Source organism: Mandrillus leucophaeus, unplaced genomic scaffold, assembly GCF_000951045.1.
Source record: "Mandrillus leucophaeus isolate KB7577 unplaced genomic scaffold, Mleu.le_1.0 Scaffold332, whole genome shotgun sequence".
In the NCBI taxonomy this organism is placed as follows: Eukaryota; Metazoa; Chordata; class Mammalia; order Primates; family Cercopithecidae; genus Mandrillus; species Mandrillus leucophaeus.
The window spans coordinates 401353-407647 of record NW_012103499.1 but is presented as its reverse complement, the minus strand read 5'-3'; the positions used below and the strand labels follow the sequence as shown (position 1 = coordinate 407647).

The following is a 6295-nucleotide window of genomic DNA, read 5'->3' as shown; positions in this document are numbered from 1 at the left end:
TTGGGATTCAGGTGTTATGGGCCTTCTCATGTGATAAACATAAAGTCACACAGTTTTCTAAAATACATGGTTTTCTTCTTAATAAAAGTATTCTTGAAATTATTTATTCGTGTTTTTGTTGTTGTTAACATAGGGTCATTGTGCAGAATAACACATCGTATATATCGTTAGATAATTAGAAATGTGAGGCATTGGAGACAGAGCATTTTTTTTTTTAGAAATCAGACTCTAAATTCAAGTTTCTTTTTTTCTTTTTTTTTTTTTTTTTTGAGACAGGGTCTTACTCTATCATCCAGGCTGGAGTACAGTGGCGCAGTCACAGCTCACTGCAGCCTCGACCTCCTGGGCTCAAGCAATGCACCTCAGCCTCCCGAGTACCTGGGACTACAGGCATGAGCAACCATGCCACACTAATTATTGTATTTTTTGTAGAGATGCGGTTTTGCCATGTTGGCCAGGCTGGTGTCAAATTTCTGAGCTCAAGTGATCCACCTGAGTCAGCCTACCAAAGTGCTAGGATTACAGACATGAGTCACCACGCCTGGCTCATTCATTACACTTTTTTATTTGTGTCTGTTGCCCCCAGTATGCTATAACTTTCTCAGAGGCAGAAACCATGTCATTAATTATTTTCCCCACAGTTCATCTCAGTGCCCAACACATACGTTCATCACTATTTGTGGAATAAATGAATGAATTCATGAATGACTGAATCAACCATATCTTTACAGAACAGATCATCCTTTTAAATGCCAAAAACATCCAGAATAACAATAGGACTTAAACTATACAGGCAATCCGTGAGGCAAGTGTCAAAGTCTGCAAACAACATGAGAGAAACTTGAGGCTGATAGATATCCTCCCAAAAAAGACTTAAAAGGATGGGAGAGCCAGGTAGTGAAAGGATTGAAGGAGAAAAGGGGTTTGCACCTATGTGGATGAAAGCACAAAGGGAAACAAACTGAATGATGATACCGCCTCCCAGTGGCATTTGAGATAAAGGCCTCTATGCCAGAGCACTTTTTTGTTTGTTTGTTTGTTTGTTTGTTTGAGACGGAGTCTCACAGCCAGGCTGCAGTGTAGTGGCACCATCTCGGCTCACTGCAACCTCCGACTCCCTAGTTCAAGTGATTCTCCTGCCTCAGCCTCCCGAGGAGCTGGGACTATAGGCACGTGCCACCACACCCAGCTAATTTTTGTATTTTTAGTAGAGATGGGGTTTCACTATGTTGGCCAGGATGGTCTTGTTCTCCTGACCTCGTGATCCGCCCGCCTCAGCCTCCCAAAGTGCTGGGATTACAGCCGTGAGCCACCTCACCCGGCCCAGGGCACTTTTAAGATATAATACCTTTCGGCCGGGCGCGGTGGCTCATGCCTGTAATCCCAGCACTTTGGGAGGCTGAGGTGGGTGGATCACGAGGTCAGGAGATCGAGACCACCCTGACTAACACTGTGAAACCCCGTTTCCACTAAAAATACAAAAAATTACCCGGGCGTGGTGGTGGGCACCTGTCGTCCCAGCTACTTCAGAGGCTGAGACAGGAGAATGGCATGAACCAGGGAAGCGGAGCTTGCAGCGAGCCAGGATTGTGCCACTGCACTTCAGCCTGGGCTACAGAGTGAAACTCTGTCTCACAAAAGAAAAAAAAAAGATATAATAGCTTTCTCACATTGAGTGGTTCTGAACTATTGAGTGTGTGTGCCAGACGTTCCTTAGTTTATCTCATTTAACCTTCCCAATGACTCCCTGTAGAGATACAGCATATAGTTTTGGGGTTAAACGCACAAACTCTAGAGCCAATTTTTCTGATTCTCTGCTTAATGTCTTTCCCACTTACCCACTTACCAGCTGTGTGACTTTGGACAAATTTACTTAAGTTCTCTGCATATCCCCCCTCTTTAAAATAGGAAAAGGCTGAGCATGGTGGCTCATGCCTGTCATCCCAGCACTTTGGGAGCCCGAGGTGGGCTGATTGCTTGAGCCCAGAAGTTCGAGACCAGCCTGGGCAAGATGGTGAGATCCCATCTCTACAAAAAATAAAAATAACAACAAATTTTAAATTTAGCCCTTTTCCCTTTTCCCATTTGCCCCAAGAATACTTGCCGGCTGCACTTGTAGCTGCAGCATTTATCCAGAGATAACTTTGCTGTGAAATATCTCACTGTTATTATTATTTTCACATTGCTCTAGTATAATGTTTGGAAACAAAAGACACAGCATTCTATTTTCAGTAGTGGTATTTCCACTTAACAAAATACAGTAATTCTGGTCACTAAAACTGTCAAATCCTAGAAAATGCTGAATTCCTATGTATGATGTTAACATCATTCTTGAACAATTGTTGGCCGAAGATTTGTTTGATGAACCCGATTTTTCCAAAACAATGATTCTAATTATTCCAATGACTTTAATGTTAGTTCTGTTTAGAAATAACTCCAAGAGACCAGGCACGGTGGCTCCTACCTGTAATCCCAGCACTTTGGGAGGCTGAGGCAGGCAGATCGCCTGAGGTCAGGAGTTCAAGACCAGCCTGGCCAACATGGTGAAACCCCATCTCTACTAAAAATACAAAAATTAGCCAGGCATGTTGGCGAGCACCTGTAATCCCAGCTACTCGGGAGGCTGAGGCAGGAGAATGGCTTGAGCCCGGGAGGCAGAGGGTGCAGTGAGCCAAGATTGCACCACTGCACTCCAGACTGGGCGACTGAGTGGGACTCTATCTCAAAAAAAAGAAAGAAGGAAGGAAGGAAGGAAGTCAGTCCAAGAACAGTTTTTATATTTTATTTTGACATTGAAAATCAGTCAGATTTGTTTCAGCCTCAAAGAGTGTGCTTATGTAAAATTAAATGAGTGCTGGCAGCAAGCTGCACTTTTTTTTTCTAAACAGGAAAAGGGTAAAAAAAAAAAAAGGAGGGCGGGTGCGCTGGCTCACACCTATAATCCCAGCACTTTGGAAAGCTGAGGTGGGCAGATCACGAGGTCAGGAAATCGAGACCATCCTGGCTAACATAGTGAAACTCCGTCTCTACTAAAAAAAACAAACAAAAAAATTAGCCAGTCGTGGTGGCGGGCACCTGTAGTCTCAGCTACTCGGGAGGCTGAGGTAGGAGAAAGGCGTGAACCCAGGAGACGGAGCTTGCAGTGAGCAGAGATCGAGTCACTGCACTCCAGCCTGGGCGACAGAGCAAGACTCTGTCTCAAAAAAAAGAAGAAAAAGAAAATAGGGATAATGTTGGCACCTATCACATAGAGTTCTCATGAGGGATAAATTCATAAAATGGTACCTGACATCATGGTAAAAGCTATATACAGGAATACCTCATTTTATTGTGCTTCACTTTATTATGCTCCATAGATATTGCATTTTTACACATTGAAGCTTTGTGGCAACCCTACATAGAGTGAGTCTATTAGTGCAATTTTTCCAATAGCATGTGTTTGCTTCATGTCTCTATGTCACATTTTGGTAATCCTTGCAATATTTCAAACTTTTTCATTATTATTGTACCTGTTACAGTGATCCGTGATCAGTGATCTTTGATGTACTATTGTAATTGTTTGGGGGTGCAACGAACTGTGCCCATATAAGAAGACAAACTTAATCAATTAATGTTGTGTGTGTTCTGACCGTTCCACCAGTCTGCTGTTCTCCTCTCTCTCTCCCTCGCCTCAGGCCTCCCGATTCCCTGAGACCCAACAATATTGAAACTAAGCCCATTAACAACCCTACAATGACCTCTAAGTACTCAAGTGAAGAAAAGAGCCCCACACCTCTTACTTTAAATCAAAAGGTAGACATGATTAAGCTTAGTGAGAAGGCAATGTTGAAAGCTGAGACAGACCAAAACCTAGGCCCCTTACACCAAGCAGTTAGCCAAGTTGTAAATATGAAGGAAAAGTTCTCTTTTTTTGAGACAGGGTCTCAGTCTGTTGCCCAGCTTGGAGTGCAGTGTACCAATCCTGGCTCACTGCACCCTCCGCCTCCTGGGCTCAAGTGATCCTCCCACCCCAGCCTCCCAAGTAGCTGGCACCACAGGCCTGCACCACCACACCTGACTAATTTTTGTAGTTTTTATAGAGATGAGGTCTCGCTATGTTGCCCAGGCTGGTCTCAAACTCCTGGACTCAGGCAATCCTCCCACCTTGGCCTCCCAAAGTGTTGGCATTACAGGCGTGAGCCACTGCACTCGGCCTTAAATTTGAGACAGGGTCTTACTCTGTCACCCAGGCTGGAGTGCAATGGCACAATATTGGCTCACTGCAACCTCTGCCTGTCTGACTCAAGCGATCCTCCCACCTCAGCCTGCTGAACAGCTGAGGCCACAGATGCATGCCACCACACCCTGTTAATTTTTCTGGACTTTTTTGTTTCTTTGGTTTGGTTGGTAGAGACAGGGTTTTGCCATGTTGCCCAAGCTGGTCTTGAACTCCCTGACTCAAGCGATCCACCCACCTTGGCCTCCCAAAGAGCTGGGATTACAGGTGTGAGGTATCAGGCCTGGCCTGGAAAAGTTCCTTCCTGGAAAAGTTCCCGAAGAAAATTAAAAGTGCTACTTCAGGGAACACACAAATGATAAGAAGGTGAAACACCCTTATTGCTGATATGGAGAAACTTTTAGTAGGCTGAATAGAAGATCAAACCAGCCATAACTTCCCTTAAGCCAAAGCCTCACCCACAGCAAGGCTACCCTCTTTGATTATATGAAAGCTGAGACAGGTGAGAAAGCTGCAGAAGTTTGAAGCCAGCAGAAGTTGGTTCATGAGGTTTAAGGAGAGAAAGTATCTTCATAAGATAAAAGTACAAGGCAAAGCTACCCGCAGTGGCTCACACCAGTAATCCCAACACTTTAGGAGGCCAAGGCAGGTGGATCACTTGAGGCCAGGAGTTTCAGACCAGCCTGCCCAACCTAGTGAAACCCTGTCTCTACTAAAAATACAAAAATTAGCTGGGCGTGGCAGCACACACCTGTAATCCTAGCCCTTTGGGAGGCTGAGGCATGAGAATTGCTTGAGCCTGGGTGACCGAGGTTGCAGTGAGCCATGATTGCACCAGTGCATTCCAACCTGGGCGACAAAGCGAGACTCCGTCTCAAAAAAATAAGTAAAATAAAATAAAACTATGGTTTTCATGTGACATGTTAATTCACGTGACTGCCCACTCTAGCCCACAATTGCCATAGGTATCATTACATAGTAAGAGTGATGGGCAGATCTTGGCCGGGCGCAGTAGCTCATGCCTGTAATCCCAGCACTTTGGGAGGCCGAAGCGGGCAGATCACGAGGTCAGGAGATCGAGACCATCCTGGCTAACACGGTGAAACCCAGTCTCTACTAAATATACAAAAAATTAGCCGGGCATGGTGGCCAGCGCCTGTAGTCCCAGCTAGTCGGGAGGCTAAGGCAGGAGAATGGCCTGTACCTGGGAGGCGGAGCTTGCAGTGAGCCGAGATGGCACCACTGCACTCCAGCCTGGGCCACAGAGGAGACTTCGACTCAAAAAAAAAAAAAAAAAAAAAAGAGTGATTGGCAGATCTGCACATCAATAGCAAATGGGTTCCCTTCATTCTTGTAAAGCTCTCCATGATTCTGCAAGCCTCCTATAATTCTTTTCTTATACCTGGGCGCTCTATTTGAGAGACTGAATATATGAACAGCAGAAACCAACCCCCTTATCTATAATAAACAGCACAGGAAGCAAGCTTGCTACAAGTCAGACTTGTAGAAAATCAAACTTTTATTTCTAATGATGATACTGGAGGCCAAACAACAACCCCTGTAGCAATGGGCCCAAATGCCTTAACTAGTATCTTACAGCTTCCTTAATTTTGTCACAGCTTCTAACATAGGTCCAACCAAAGAAAGCCAAACATCCACCCCTAAACCAATCACATACCGCATCCTACTACTCGTTAGCCCAGGTACAGCTTCTCCATGCCAACACCCTCCAATCAAAGAACACCTTGACGGCTTCCCTTTTTCATAAAGCTTTCCTACTCCTCTGCCTGCCTTTGAGTCCCTACCAAATGCAAGTGATGATGGCTGACTCCCTTGCTATAGTAAGCTCTGAATAAATAGCCTATGCTTTTCTCATTTGGTTGATATTTGCTTATTTCCACATATTGGATCTAGTAATTCACGAAATTCCATGCAGAACTAATTTCCAAAACTTTTTTTTTTAGACACGGTCTCCCTCTGTTGCCCAGACTGGAGTGCAGCGGCACTATCACGGCTCCCAACAGCCTTGACCTCCCAGGCTCAAGCGATTGATCGCCCCCCGCCCCGCCCCGCCCCGCC

General features: G+C 45.1%; 1 protein-coding gene across 1 annotated transcript in view; it reads right to left on the bottom strand.

Moving 5' to 3' along the window:
• Positions 1-6295, bottom strand: part of HSD17B6 (hydroxysteroid (17-beta) dehydrogenase 6) — a 45983-nt gene that overhangs the window by 39006 nt on the left and 682 nt on the right. The window lies entirely within an intron of this gene.